The sequence below is a fragment of the Scardinius erythrophthalmus genome, assembly GCF_964197995.2.
Source record: "Scardinius erythrophthalmus genome assembly, chromosome: 1".
Classification (NCBI taxonomy): domain Eukaryota; kingdom Metazoa; phylum Chordata; class Actinopteri; order Cypriniformes; family Leuciscidae; genus Scardinius; species Scardinius erythrophthalmus.
Genome location: NC_138221.1, coordinates 22,069,648 through 22,083,571, shown reverse-complemented (window position 1 = coordinate 22,083,571; position 13,924 = coordinate 22,069,648). Strand labels below are relative to the sequence as shown.

Sequence of the window (13,924 nt, the reverse complement as noted above, 5' to 3'; positions counted from 1 at the left end):
ATTTAAGTTTACCTAACTTGGTGCTTATGTAGACTTGACTTAAATTGTTTAGTTCACCAAACTTGATTATTTAATGTACTTAAACAATAAAGTTCACTTAACTAATTGTTAATTTCAAGAATACTTGTATATTTAAGTAAACTCAACATGAAAATTTAACTGAAATTAGAATTTAATTCTAAATTTTAAAGTTATTATTTTTGACTGTAAGCTTTGTGCACACTGCACTTACATAAAACAATGAACAACATATTGATCCTTTGAGTCTTTATTGACCAAAATGTCAAATGGAAATGAGTCACACCCTGCACAAAGCTCTAAAGATAGCAACAATGTCCAACATTAAGTATAACTACATCAATTGTACAACTCTGATCACTTAAACATTACACTTAAGTCTCACATTTGTGTTAATGTACTGAACATGTAAACGTAATGTATACATTCTTTTTACATTTACATTAATTTGTAGAACATTCTCACAGTGGTATTAAAGTCTCACAGTAACGCTTTTTTAAACAAAAAGCTGGTTTGCCAGAGACTGCAATTTAGGCTTGAGAGAATTCTGTCCAATTGACATTAGCACACGCTGGATGAAATCAAACATGCTGGCAAGTGATTTTGGGTAATTCAGGTCTAGTGCGTGGATCAGACCAAAGAGGAGACACATAGCCTGTGGAAGGTCCTGCATTTTTTCCATCACCACTTGACCTTCAAGTATTATTCCAATCGTACAAGTTAAATACAAGGAATTGTGGGGCTGGAGTTCAGTGTCCTCAAATAAGATGCCCACTGGCACATCAAGGATGGAGTTGCGATGATCAGACACCTAGTGAAAAAACAGGCATAAATAGAGTATTGCGATCAGGTATCAAATGTTTATCAATGCATGTTTATCAGAATGTGCACTAGATTTATTAAAAACACAAATCACTAACCCTAATCCCAAATTATATGGACAAGTATGCATTTGACTTTACAAAAATGTACATGTTTCCAGCAAAGACAATACTTTTTTTAAGTATGCAATATAAATATGTTTATTAATTTGAAGACTTGGCCACATTTGTATTTTAAAGGAATAGTTCACCCAAACATTAAAATGCACTCACTCTCAGGCCATTCAATATATAGAGGATTTTTTTTTTTGTCTGAAACGATTTGGAGAACTGTAGCCTCACATCACATCACTTGCTCACAAATTGATCCTCTGTAGCGAACGGGTGTTGTACGTAAGAGTAAGAGAACGTGAGGATTAATTGTGGATTATTGTGATGTTTTTATCAGCTGTTTGATGAGTTTGAGCACCTGTTCGAATCAATTTGTGAGCAAGTGATGTAATGCTAAAGTTCTCCAAATCTTTTCAGATGAAGAAACAAACTTATATTCCTCTTGAATAGTCTGAAAGTGAATAGTCCTGCAAATTTCCATTTTTGGGTAAACTATTGCTTTAAAATCAACATGATTTTCAAATGCTTGACAAATGCTTAGACTAATGGGAGCACAGGTGTAATTTTAATGTAAACAGGTTAAGAACAGATGCACTTACTAAACATGACTTGAAGAAAGAGTCGTCATCATCTCTAAGCATGATGGGTAGTCCTCGAATCACAAGGGTTCGGACCTCCGTTGGCTGGGCTGACTTCAGAGGAAAACACGAAATTCCATTAACGCCACAACAACAACTAATCAATATATTTGAAGCACTTTTATGAGAATATACGATTAAATGCTGACAAAATGAAATGCTTTTAAAGGGATTGTTTCCCCAAAATGAAAATTCTGTCATAATTTAGTCACCCTCAATTTATTCCAAATCTGTATAAATTTAATAAAATCTGCTTCAGTGCAGGGCTCAGAAATTCTGTGGTGCTATTTCCCGATCATGTCCCAAGTGTGTTTTTGCATGAATTTTTGCCAGATGAACTTTTAAACTACTTATGGAGTTGAATGTACTAAGACAGTCATTGTGTAGGCATGGAAAAGGTACAGTTTTTGTATGACCACCATGTTTTAAATGATAATGTTTGAGAAGTTCCCCTCTTTTTGCAGAGTTAAAAATACAGCACTTACATTTCCACATGTTCTTGTCTCAGATCACCTGTAACAGAAAAACAGTTGAAAATAGTAGCTATAGTAACAATGTTCTTATAACTTATGATAGATACTTTACGAAATACTACGTTTTACAAGTCAAAATACCAAATAAGTAGATTTCTCAATCAATCAGAAATGTATAATGAAAATATTGTCAATTACTGGTGAAACAGACAAAGTTTGCCCGGGAAAAATAACCCACATGGTCTAAGCAGTAACGTTAGCTGCCATGTTCTTTCTTGCACAGAAAAAAAGATCATCAAATATGTATCTCACAGGTAAAATAAGAAAAAAGCTGTTGACATTTCAATAATCATACCATCACAAAATCATGAAGAAAATATCGTTAAGTAATGTCGAGGTTGTCAAAGTTTGACCAAAAAAAAAAAAACATCACTAACGTTACGTTAGCTGGTCTCAACTGTTGCCGAAAATTACATGATTACACAATGATTAAGTTTATATTTTACTATTACTAATAAAATAAAGAACCGTTTGATATGGCAGTTTGTATATCATCACAAAACCATCAATAAAATAATGTTAATTAGTGGTTAACGTTATGTTGGAAAAGTTTGACCAGGAAATATTGTAATCAACGTTATGGCTGCGTTCTCTTTTATTATAGAACCGTGCAAGGATTTAAATAAACATTCAGTTTTAAAAAGTCACACAAAATAACTTTGTATCTTAATAATTGTACTTACCGAGAATGGTACAAAAAGAAAAACTCCCGTAGCCGTGACGTCTTGAAATTGGTTTCAGCAACAGACCATGCGAAAATCACCAATTTTGTAATCCACCAATCAGTGCATTAGTTCTCTTGTTGCCAGGCAGAACTACTTGCGTGGCCAATCGCATCAAAGGAAGACCAGAGAGAGCCATTTTAATTAAACCGATTTGAAATGAATTTGATTTAATGTTAAACATAATGTGTCCTCGCTGTATTTCTGTTATTTTGTATATTTTTTAATGAGACTTGGGAGGTGGCTGTGAGGAACTCTTTCATGCATTTTGGCACGTGGCATATGTTCACGTGCCTGTTTATACAAATGTATGAGCTTGTATTAAAAAGGCTACTGAAAACTGTGCAAGTATTACAAAAACACTTGTATATGGGTATTAAAGTTTATTTATCAAGTTTAAAGTATCAGTTTTTTTTTTTTTTTTTTTTTTTTTTTTTTATAAGTTTATTTCCATTACAATCAATAATTGTAATATAATGAAAGCCATTTGTTTTCTGGTAAAACAAGAATGACACCTTGCACTGAAAGCATGTATGAATGTATTATCATTTCACAGTCAAGAAAACAACATTTGTGAAATTGACCTTTTGTAAGGATTAATCATGATTTTGAGCTCACAGCACTTGAAATCTTAAGTTTATGTATTTTGAAGGTAAATAAGTTATTTGAACTTATATTTTTGAGTGACAGGGCCAAAATGCAAAATTTAAAGTAATGTTTAGTCAAGTAAACTTGATTGTTTAAGTAAAGACAACATTAGGGTTTACAGTGTATATATATACACACAGGTTTTCTTTTTTTACTGGCTGAATGTTTTGTGCCCAAGATTTAATTAGATTGTTTTAAAGATTTATGAATACATTTCTCTCTGGTTTTGTTTGGCAGCTGTAGTACATGTTTATGATTATTAGAAGGACATTAGAACACAATCTGAAAAAAAGCTTTGTAAAGCAGAAGTTAAAATCACAAAATTAAAAATAAATAATTACAAAAGCAGAGTATAAATTTTAACTGGTAAGATGAATCTGAGCTTAGTAATTGACAGTATATTAGCCTACATTACAATAGTCCCTTTACAGTTATTGCTATCATACAAATATACACACACGGTTAAAATTCTAAATAAGGCACATAATGTCCAAATAACAAATATTTTAGTGTATATATATATATATATATATATATATATATATATATATATATATATATATATATATATATATATATATATATATATAAAATGTACGTTATTATGTCTTTCAATTCAAACACATTTAACACAATTATACAAATTGACAGTTCCTTTAAAGACATCATATTTTCCCCCAATAAATATTCCTTATTTTTCCTTCTACTTTTTTTCTTTTGTGATAATACCCACCAACACATAGCCTAAAAACACACATGATTAGAACAATAACCAAAAAGTACATAGACACTTTTACATATGATTTAAGGGGGAAAAGACAAAAAACAATAAATAAATAGTAATAAAATTTTAACATTAACATATTTATATCAAACTCTTATAATGACACATAATTCCTAATAGTTATTCAAGTAATATTATTTGAATATCAAATATTCAATATTAAATAAGTAAATAAATAAAATAACAAATAACTAGAAATAAAAGGGAGGGAGGGTTATATAAAAATAATGTAGGCTAATATATATTCCTTTATTTTATGGAATATTCTTTGATTTTAGAGTTGCACATATCTTTTCAAAATGTATATTTGCTCTTAATTTCATGTTATCCTCTCCATAATGTACTTTAGAAACTAAATCTACTCATTTAAAACTGGGGATTCTTGCTTTCTCCAAAAATGATTGCATTAAAAGCTGTAATTCTCAGCATTCTAAATAAGTTCTAAATAAGTATACATCATCTTTATTAAGTAGCATAGGTCCTATACCCAAAACTATATTTTGTATCTCTATATATTTAGTTTCTTAAAAAAAATCTTCCCTGAATTATAGTCTATGTTCGCTAGTAGTTCAGTGCAACTTATCCAACATCCTAAAGATAAATTATTATAATTCGAAGATATTTCTATTGTTATAAAATATCGCATATTAATTTTCCAAGAATTATTGCGCTCCTATTTGGCGCGCATGCGCGCAGCAGCGCTCGTTCAATATGAAAATTAGCAGCAAAATGGATACATTTGCATGACTTTCGAACATTTACAGATGGAGAATATAACTGTAAAATGTCAGTTTTGAACTGAGGGGGAAAAAAAACATGTCACAAACGCATAAAACAGCGCAAAATATACGCTGTTTGATGGTGGATCGATTTGATCCACGATCGACCTCTAGGGCTGCTTAAGAAACGCGTGCACACGCAATTATCTAGACTAGATAAACCTGGATCAAATTAGTGTGATTGCGTGAGCTTCAATTACCTTTTATGGAACCACTTTAGCCCCAACTCATTTGTTAGGCTCATTCAAGTCCGGTTTTGGAGTTTAATCCCCGCTTTTCTAAGCGTCTTTTATGGAACAGTAGCCTATGTTTTCACTGGCCTTTAAAAGCGCTCTTTTATTAAATTAATAATGTAATATAATTAAAATTCTAACAATAATCAGTGTGATTGACAATTTTATTCTTTGCATGAAAACACTTGAATTAGCCTAACTGAACACTGTCTGGGTGTATTAAAACTAGATAATTATATTCGTATAGACCTGCAACAGTGATAAGGTAAAGCTAAGAGTGGTCCAGACCAACCTTTCGAACGTATGACTTACAGAAGGTATACTTAACTAAGAATGTTTCGGGAAACACGTATTAACGATAAGGTACAACTTAAGGTGTAACTTAAGAACGACGTAGCGTTAAGAAGGTTTCGGGAAACCCAGCCCAGCTCCTCCCACAGCAGTCACATGGTCAGTGAAGCTCCTCCCACTGTAATTCTCCGATAAATGCTGGAATATTCCAATCAGCTACAAGTAAAGATGAGCATGAAAGCATCAGGAAGAGCTGAAATCTGCAAAGACTGAGTTTATTAAAGAGGACAGTGAGAACATGAGTGATCCAGAACCCTGCAGAATGAAACACACTGAACACAGTAGGTCAACGTGACGTCAGGAAGACGTTGGACTCCAACTAATTCAACGTCAGTCAGACGTCATATTTTGGTTGAAAATGAAAGTCAGGTTGGCGTTTGTTTGTCGTCAAGCTCCAACGTCAGACAGATGTTGAATTTTGGTTGGAATAAGCACCGCAAAAAAATGAAGAAGAGGATTAAACAACTCCACAAACAGCATTACCAGCTTCACTTATTATGACCGCCGCTAGCATAGCTAGCGAAAGCGGTCATATAGGGATTGTCAAAGTTTTTTTTTTTTTTTTTTCATCACCTTACTGAATTTTTCATCAACTACCAGGGACACCAAAGCACCGGGGAACATGAAATTTGGTGGGCATGTAGCCCCACTAGACTTCTAAGGAAAAATTTCGTTTGGTCCCCGGGGGCCACTCCCCCCCCCGCGCTGGGCCCCCCCAAACCCCAAAAAATGCAGTTTTTCCTAAATAACTACCTGAACCGTGGCACCGAGGATGAAGAAATTTTTATGGTATGTTGGTCTACTAGACTTTTACGGAAAAATTTCGTTTGGTCCCCGGGGGCCACTCCCCCCCCCCCCCCCCCGCGCTGGGGCCCCCGTAAATTTTTCGTCAACGATACCAGGGACACCGAAGCACCGGGGAACATGAAATTTGGTGGGCATGTAGCCCCACTAGACTTCTACGGAAAAATTTCGTTTGGTCCCCGGGGGCCACTCCCCCCCCCGCGCTGGGCCCCCCCAAACCCAAAAAAATGCAGTTTTTCCTAAATAACTACCTGAACCGTGGCACCGAGGATGAAGAAATTTTTATGGTATGTTGGTCTACTAGAATTTTACGGAAAAATTCGGTTTGATGCCCGGGGGCCACTCCCCCCCCCCCGCGCTGGGGCCCCCGTAAATTTTTCGTCAACGATACCAGGGACACCGAAGCACCGGGGAACATGAAATTTGGTGGGCATGTAGCCCCACTAGACTTCTAAGGAAAAATTTTGTTTGGTCCCCGGGGGCCACTCCCCCCCCGCGCTGGGCCCCCCCAAACCCCAAAAAATTCAGTTTTTCCTAAATAACTACCTGAACCGTGGCACCGAGGATGAAGAAATTTTTATGGTATGTTGGTCTACTAGACTTTTATGGAAAAATTTCGTTTGGTCCCCGGGGGCCACTTCCCCCCCCCCGCGCTGGGGCCCCCGTAAATTTTTTGTCAACGATACCAGGGACACCGAATCACCGGGGAACATGAAATTTGGTGGGCATGTAGCCCCACTAGACTTCTACGGAAAAATTTCGTTTGGTCCCCGGGGGCCACTCCCCCCCCCCCCGCGCTGGGCCCCCCCAAACCCAAAAAAATGCAGTTTTTCCTAAATAACTACCTGAACCGTGGAAACGAGGATGAAGAAATGTTTATGGTATGTTGGTCTACTAGACTTCTACGGAAAAATTTCGTTTGGTCCCCGGGGGCCACTCCCCCCCCCCGCGCTGGGCCCCCCCAAACCCAAAAAAATGCAGTTTTTCCTAAATAACTACCTGAACCGTGGAAACGAGGATGAAGAAATGTTTATGGTATGTTGGTCTACTAGACTTTTACGGAAAAATTTCTTTTGGTCCCCGGGGGCCACATCCCCCCCCCTAAATAACTACCTGAACCGTGGCACCGAGGATGAATACATTTTTATGGTATATTGGTCTACTAGACTTTTACGGAAAAATTTCGTTTGGTCCCCGGGGGCCACTTCCCCCCCCCTGCACTGGGGCCCCCGTAAATTTTTCGTCAACGATACCAGGGACACCGAAGCACCGGGGAACATGAAATTTGGTGGGCATGTAGCCCCACTAGACTTCTAAGGTAAAATTTCGTTTGGTCCCCGGGGGCCACTCCCCCCCCCCCGCGCTGGGCCCCCCCAAACCCAAAAAAATGCAGTTTTTCCTAAATAACTACCTGAACCGTGGCACCGAGGATGAAGAAATGTTTATGGTATGTTGCTCTTAAGGGCCCACATCAACCTAGCCCATAATCACTCATTTGTGATTTGCGCCCCTCCCATAAAAAATGAAAATGCAATATTATTCTGCTTTAATCGCCCCTATCTTCAGTGGAGATGTTCTGAACTGCACCATATTTCATGTGTATGATTAACTTGACATCCTCTGGGGGTATCCTCTGCTAAGTTTTGTAGAATTTCATCCATGGGGGGTATAAAATAAATTAATTTATGTGCACATTTAGTGACTGTACACTCATCGGCCTGTAGATGTTGCTGTTGAGCGAAGGGTTGCTGGTTTAGGATGATACTGTCACACACACACATGCAGGAATACAAACAAATGCAAGCATGCACACACACTGACATCCACACGCACAGAGACACACACATACACACACATACAAATCCACATGCACAGACACACACACACAAACACACACGCGCACACATGTACGCACACATACATACACGCACAGACACACACACACACACACACACAGACACACACAAACACACACACATACACACACAAACACACACACACACACACACACACACACAGACAGACATGCACATACTATTACTTTTTTTAGGTATATACATAAACACGCAATACAGCCAAATTACTCCACGTCATTTATTTTTGTGGAAAGCCAGTGCAGGCCTGAGCGGCGGTCATATTTTGTACCGCGATGCGGTACATCTAGTTAATAACCAGGTTTACTTCATTTCATTTCCGTTTTAATGAAATCAATAGTTGTATTTTAAAGTCACCATGATGGTGGTTAGCGTTTGCTTTAGTTGTGCTCTTGACCCTTGACTTTCTAGTATAACATTTTCTCTGTGTAATTGTGTGCTTATAAAGCAAATTTGTTGTGGCAAAAGAGCCTAGAGAAAATGAGATCTTGTAATTGCTTGAATCTCTGATCTTATTCAGTGTCTGTTTTGATAACATAGGACTTGTGTTTTTAATATTGTTTTAAAATAGAAGCCATTTAATTTTACAGCATGAGAGCAATTTTGTTTGTCAAATAATCAAGAATCAGTGTATGACTCTCAACAATGGTGACAATCAATGAAATGCTTCATGCTGCAGTGCATGCTGGGTACCACCAATCAAAACTCACCCTTATCTAAGTAATGCCATAGATGAAAGGTTTTTGTGTGCTAAATAGTTTTTAAAAACCAAGTATATTATTTGATAAACAACACTGCTAGATATGCTGTAGAATCAAATTACTTATATTATGAATTAAACAATAGTAAAACCACAAGTCCTACAAAATTAAAGCATTAGACACTGAATAATATCAGTGTCCAAGAGTCCAACTAAAGCAAACGCTAACCACCATCATGGTGACTTTAAAATGCAAAATATGATTTCATTAAAATGGAAATTAAATAAAGTAAATCTGGTTAGTTTTAAGTGAGGCTGGTAATAAGTGTACGGCCATGGTTTATTCCAACCAGAATTCAACGACTGCCCAACGTTGGAGCTTGACGTCAAACAAACATTGAATTTAGACGTCAACCCGACTTTCATTTTCAACCAAAATCCAACGACTGACCGACGCTGTAGTCTATATCCTGTGCCTGCTGGGAAAGACACATCTCTTCACCTGAAACAAGAAGCTAATAAATGCACGATTTCGAGTAAATGTGGTTTGTGTGTGATTTTCGTGTGATTTGGGGTATTTTCATATGAATAAAGAATGTTGACAGTATTGCTAAGCAAGGTGTAGCCATTAGCTGCATATAAAATGCTAAATATAACATATTTCAACATATTTGTTTGACTTTTGTGACTGGAATATGAAACAAATACTCGATAGTGGCAGCCCTAGAAAAACACTATTATGGAGTGGAAATGGCTTATGAGTCTATAGGCGCTCCTCTGCCGCCATCTACTGTTTATAGTGATAATTTCACATTTTTAAAAACATACAGTATGTTGGTTTGCCAAGTATAAGTTTTCCTTCACTTTGAAACGTTTAGTTTTACAAATGGGGACAATCTTTGAAGGATGAACAAATCATGGTTTTGGTCATCACACTAAAAATATAATTAAAATAATATTTAAGGATAATATTAAACAAAATTTAAGTGCTGGAAAAAGTGTGATGGACTTGAAAGTCCTTGATTAATGCTTGAATTTTACTCTCAAAAGGCCAGTAGAGTGTTCCTGCACAACCGGAGGCTGCAGTTTCAGGACCCTAGTTTTTTTGTGACAGCGCCACCTACCGAACTGGATGATATAGCGGCGGCTGCAGTTTCAGGACCGCAGGTCTAGGATCCAGGTGGTTTAGTTTGTACATAGTATCAAGATCCACCTATTATCTTAAGAATATATATATTTTAACAAATAAGATTATGGAATAGAAAGCTCCTGCAGATTAGAGCAACATGTAGCATCAAGCTACATAATTTAATTTAAAAGATAAATATTACACTTTTACTTAAAGCTCACTTTAAACCACAATCTTCCCCTCAGCTCCAGAGTCTATGAGTGCCTGGCAATCGTGAAAATGGTCTGCCCATTGCAGTATTACCGGGAGGAGAGTGGTAGAGGATTTATTCATGGTTAGCCCACCCGACAGTAACCTCCGTCCTACTATCGGGCTTGATCTTTTAATGAACATGAAGCAATGAAATGTCCGGCCTTCCGCAGTAGAGGCAGAGTCCACTCGCTCTCCAACGTTCTCTCTCCTCCCGAGAAGGCCGAGCTCGACCTACCTGCATGGTTTCAGGATCGAACAGTGGGATGACCGTGTTCTCACCTCTGGAACTGGAATACTCAGGGAATGTGGGCACCAAAGCCTGGTGTAAGCGACTCTCTCTTTGCTGTAAATGTGCATCCAAGCGCAATGCCAGCTCAATAAGTCCGTCCAGAGTCCTAGGTAGCTCCAAAGTATATATCTCACGTTGAACACGCTCCGCCAACCCATGCAGGAACATGTCCCACTGCGCCTCCTCGTTCCATTTGCACTCGGCTGCCAGAGTCGGAGTGCAAAGAAATCGGAGACGGTTCTACCGCACAGTCGAACACTCGTCTCATCTCCTCTCCGAGTGCATGGAGCGATGAACAGCAGGGATGTTGTTTCTCCCACACCGCCATTCCCCACAGAGCCGCGCGTCCGGAGAGAGGAGTCATCACCAACGCCACTTTAGACTGCTCAGAAGTGAAGGTTACAGGCTGGAGAAAAAAAAGGAGATGGTACACTAAGTCATAAAGGTTCTGCAGAGTTCAGCTCACCGGAATACCTCTCAGGCGTCGGAATGCGCGGCTCGTGCTGGTTGATGTTGGGTGGATCGTGGGGAACGGGGGTGGCGCAGTGGGCAAACTCAGTTGTTGAAATTGAGAGGTGAGCTCGGACACCTGTGTTACCAGAGCCTGTATAGCCCGACCAGTAGCGACTAACTGTTCGTCCTGCAGGTCCATGCGAACACTGTTGTTTGCAAGAAATTCCTGTAGTTCGGGTGCACTCGCTGAATCCATCGTGGTCAGATCGTTATGTCAGGTTCTGTAAATGAAGGCAAAAGATCCACTTGCGAGTGAAACAGGGATGTTTATTGTAAATGCAGGAAAATAGATAGAGATGCTGGTCATTCGACGTGGACAGAGAATGATGCTAACGCATGGACGCAATGGACAGATAAGTCCAGGGCGCAACAAATAATCCTTAGGAACACAGGAGATGAAAAAGGCAAGAAGCAGGGATAAAGTCTCAGAAACCGAAAGCACGGAGAAAGCCTCAGGTGAACCACAACGATCTGACAAGAATAGGACGAAATAACAGACAATAAATAGGATGCCAATCATAAGACTCTGTTGCCGCTGATCCGCTCATCAGCAGCAATAATGAGCCACACCCACCACACACAAACACACACACAACATAGTGAGGGCGAGTTAGTGAAACCATAAACCGTGACATTGTTGGGCCAATGGGTGGCCTTTACAGCATCATTAGCAGTTGCATATTCCAGCCCAGTGTGAATGTCTAAAATGACAAAATCAAGAATGTTCAATGTCAAAATTATTTAATATCTAATTAGTTTAATGTCTTTTTATATTCTTGACATGAAACAATGTAAATCTCGATGAATGAATGAGGAATCAAGAATAAATACCAACCTCTTTGTTCTTCAGTATCATGATGTTTCATTTTATTACATTTTTCTGATGATCAAAATAATTTTATTAACAAGGGCTGCAAGAACTAATTGATGAAATCGATCATGAAAATAATCAACAACCAAGCTAATTATAGATTAATTGTGTCTGCTCAATCATGTCAATTTACAGCAGTGAAAAATATTTCTATGGACAAAACGCATTTGAAAAATAACATTGTTGGAGAGCACAGGAACTATGTTGTTTCTTTTAATTTTATTATAAGTTTGTGTTTACAGCACTCAAATTGATTTTATGTTGCTTAGCCAGCAACAGAGAAACTGGTAACCAGGGGCATGTTCAAGTTCAAAACAGTGTGCAACGTTTTGCTACGGTTTCCGGGTTGAACGTCATGTTTCCTGGAAACGGCGTGCACCGGTGTGTAACGGGGTTTGAGATACGTTTTCTCTTGTTTGGTGGGTGTGTCAGAACTGCAGTCCAATCAGCAGCAACATGTATATAAAGCATGCAGTATTAAAGTGAACTTGCACAATGGGTTCAAGGAAAGTAATTTACAAATGTGTTTGATGCAGCTCGGTATACGCAACAACTGAGGATATTAGACGACATGTTTGTCGTAAGTTTTATTGTAAAAATATAGGATATCAACATGATGCAGTTGTTTATATTTTTAGCTTCATTGCAAGTGTATGACATTTGGTATAGAAATAAACAATGGTAATTAAGTGCTTTTCCTAAAAATGAGAAAGAAAATACAGGGTATTAAAACAGTATGAACTACAAATAAAGTCAGTATGTGAGGCTAAATAGATGTGTTTTAGTCTGAATTAGGTAAGATGTGTGCTTCAGTTTCAGCAATCCCTTCACTCGATTGGGATGTTCTCTTTTGTTCTGGGCGGCAAGTGCAGTAACTGTAACATCGGGCATATTTTGTAGTATTAAAAACATATTTATACCGACTTCATCAGGCTCCGAAAATTCTTCACAAAGAACACAAAGAATGGCCTTCTCAGCTGCCATAGATGCAACTCTTGCATCATCAGAACAGTGTGTTCAACGCATCACAGTTTCTATTTAAAAAACATTGTGCAACGTTTTGTCGGGGCTGAACCCAGCCCAGGCAACAGACAAGTGACCAATCCTGAGTGGCGATGTCACTACACACATTCAACCATTATGGTTCGGCACGGTTAGCCAAGTGTGCTGAGAGTTCAGGGCCGAGAACGGTTTGTAATTGTGCTGTACCAGGCTCAAGTGGAAACACAACTGGAACCTTTTCTGAAGGTGGAAAAGCAGCTTTTATTTCTCAGCACATAAAGATGAACTACTTAATGTGATCTCAAGCCCCGTTCACACCGCCAGCGATTTTGTTGCTGCATGTCGCTAGTCTCTGTACAGTGAAGTCGCTTGTGGGCGTTCCTAGTGCTGTCGCTCTAATGTTATTGGTAGACTGCACGTCTGAGCATATCTATAGAATATACAATCACAAGTGTTATATAAAACTAAGATATGATTCTAATTTGACTAGGAATTGGTCTTAATAGATTTAAAAGTAATATTATGCTGTTGGTAGAGTGTTGTTATATTAACCACAGCAGTGCAGTGCATTAAATATTTAACTACATTAACGATCGATCAATCAACAAATTAAACTCACTTATACTGTCATCAGTTACTAAAACGTCATTTGAATTTGACAAAAAATCCATTTTCTTGTCCTTTAAAATCCACATAATGCAGGGGAAACTGTAAAATGAACTGAAAACTTATATAAATAAATAAATGTATGTTTCTTTTCCGTGCATCATTTTGTTATATCCATGTACTGTATGTGGGCACAGTCAAATCATAACAGTGAAATCACCCTCGAACTCTTCTGTCTTGCCTGCA

At 38.0% G+C, this 13,924-nt stretch overlaps 1 long non-coding RNA gene across 1 annotated transcript; it reads right to left on the bottom strand.

The window, feature by feature from the left end:
* Positions 1 to 254: 254 nt before the first annotated feature.
* On the bottom strand, positions 255 to 2,885 carry LOC308704778. Its single transcript, XR_014031837.1, has 4 exons — positions 2,805 to 2,885; positions 2,074 to 2,101; positions 1,550 to 1,642; positions 255 to 829 (listed from the first exon to the last, which is right to left on the bottom strand). It is a non-coding gene; the product is annotated as an uncharacterized lncRNA (long non-coding RNA).
* Between the last annotated feature and the right edge of the window lie 11,039 nt (positions 2,886 to 13,924).